We start from the raw sequence: 2,914 nt of genomic DNA on the forward strand, positions 1-2,914 counted from the left end.
GCTCTCCCTCCCTATTCCTCCCTCCCCGATTTTTTACATAATAATATTGTTTTCTATTTTCTACGCTATCGTTATAAAACCTTACTAAAATCGAAACGTCACTAATTAACATTAAATACATTAATTAACATAATTTCGAAAATGTGATTAAAAATAAAATTAGTTTTATAAGGTTTTAAGTCACGGTTACACATTTATCAAATTCTGGGAAATTCCCACACATGCAGGTGTGTTCTGGGGTAATTTGGATTGGGTGGTACAAGTTTCTATGCATTTGTGGCCGACCTGTGTCAGTTTTTTGAAACCAACAATAGGGTCGCTTGGGAATGCTCTTGTGATGCAACCGCACGTCGGTGATTGGTTTGTTTAGTTCTAGAACTGCCTACATATAAATACATATTTTACCAGTTGCAGGCCTACCTTCTACGCCACAACCCCTGATGAAGACCTGAAACTCAGGTCGAAACGTCGGCATAAAATAAATAAATATGGTTTTGTTTATTTATGTTGTTCTTTGCTGACAACACCCCCCGACAAACTTCTCCAAATATGTATTTTATCCGCGTTTAATTAATCGAAGAGAATAACATTGGAATAACATTCTAATTTCAAGTGGAGAAGAAGATGGTCAGGGGATGAGGTCAGAAAAAAAAAACAAATAAACAAACAATTATTTATTCGTACCGCCGTTTCGATCTGTTTTTCAAGTTTTCATCTGTGAGATTCGTCAGAGATTCTGGCTAAACTGATTTGTTTAGTGTCGGTTTTTTGACACAATGGGCGTTTAAGCAAGCGTTTGTATGGCTCCCACATATCTGTGATTAGTTGTTAGTTTAGTTTTAGAAATGCCTACATATAAATATTTATTCTATCCGAATTTAGCCACTCTGATGAAGCTCCCAGATGAAAATCTGGAAATCAGGTCGAAACGTCGGCACGAATAAATAATTTTTAGTTTATTTGTGTTTTTTCTGGCCGCACGTCCGACCATCTTCTCCAATTATTAATCTACGGGTAACTATCTTCACCTCATTATGAATTATAATTTCAGACATGGTATCTCAAAATTCCAATAGAAATTTGAATATTTTTTTTCAAATCTAGTAAATCAACTTAAGCGATATACGTTTGATTTAACATACACAGTTATCTGTTTATGAAACATTGTATGTATGGATGAATAAATTAAAAACTATCGGATACAAATACTACAATATAAGTTGAATTTATAAGTTATCAATACCATTTATATGAGTTTTTGTCCACCTATTAATTATTTCCTTTCATTTCATCTGTCTTTACTTTGTGTCTCTTTATAATGAATAGTTTAAATGAAAGTTGATGGCCGAAACAAGCCATACGTCTGCTGCCTTTGACAGGTTTGTTACCTTTGTTTGTCAAGCTTTAGTAGGTATTTAGGATTTGCGGTAATTAGCAAACGTATGAATCCGGCTTTAGACAACCGTATATCACCATCATTGAGGGTCTGACGAATGTCACTGATCTTTCTAATAACTCCCCTTAGCATATCAATTTTTATCTTTAATTTTTTTGATTTAAGATATTTGAAGATGCCAAAAGCAGTTGTTTTAAGTATCCATTACTTATCAAACTAAAATAAACTGTGCATTATTAATCTTAAATTACAAAACTAAATAGATCTGGACTAAAGATCGTTTTCATTTATCAATATTTATTACTCTTTGAAAATTGCTAAATGCCTACCAAGGGCTTTCATAGCAACAAATATAATTTTACGGGCTATTTTTAATTATCAAAGTTCAAAGAAGGAAATTTTAATGAGATCAAAAATATTGTTTTCAGTCAAGATATCTTTCTAACAATTATTACAAAATTGTGGTTTGGATTTTTTATTTTTTGTTCAAGTTATTCTTGTTACATTTTTTTTTACTTAATTTGATATATCTTAACTTTTCATGATAAAAATAATTGTTGGGCTTGCTTTACCCCTCTGGTGGATATGTAAAAAACACGGGAAAAATTGAGATTTCAGTGGCATCTCATAATCAATGAAAAATACTATGAAAGGTAAGATCGTTTTCATTATATTTTTACATTAATTGTTTTTTAGCAGAGAATATTTCTTTTTTGAAACTAGTTTAACAGTTAACTTTTTGTAAAGTTTAATTGTAATTCCATCATCAGAATCATGTTTAAGAATTGTAGAGTGGAGTTATGTAGGCCATCTTTTCTGACATTGGTCACATGATATTTTAACCAATTTAAAAAATCAAGAAATTTTGTTTTTATGAATCAAATCTTCTTATTTATTCTACATCACTACTGTTGTAACATTGAAATAAATAATCTTAAAAACAACTAATATTTATTTTTCTAGTTTTACTATTAAAGAGTAAAATATCAAGCTTAAAAGATTTTTTTTTCCGTAACCTCCCTTATTTATTTTTATAAAATTTATACAATACATACATACAAATGCATAATACAAATGGCAAATGTATACTACTGCCTTGGATTGCCTTGTGCCTTAAAAGATAATAAAATATAGCATATGATATTTATGCATAAGATAGCAAACAAAATTTATACAAATAGTTATGGGAGTAAATAAATGGGTTAAAAAATTAATCTGTTCTGTCTTGGTGCAGATGGCATGAAACTAGACTCCTTATGCCTGAGTGAAAGATCTTGCCTCATTCAACATCAGTTACTGTAATCACCACCTCCCCTATTCCTTTTACTAATGGACGTTTTGAATAAATGAGGAGAGAATAAATTGCAGCTATTAAATTGGAATTCTCTCCGTGGGGTTGTAAAATGAATGTTCCTTTAGAGGGTAGGAACCCAGGCATTTAATTATAACAACTGTTCTTAGAGCCGGCGGTCTCTGTCAGTAATTATCTTGTTTATGTCGCACCCAGCGGGCCTCCGT

The sequence above is a fragment of the Halyomorpha halys genome, unplaced genomic scaffold (genome assembly GCF_000696795.3).
Source record: "Halyomorpha halys isolate HHAL.00 unplaced genomic scaffold, Hhal_1.1 Scaffold1616.1, whole genome shotgun sequence".
NCBI lineage: Eukaryota > Metazoa > Arthropoda > Insecta > Hemiptera > Pentatomidae > Halyomorpha > Halyomorpha halys.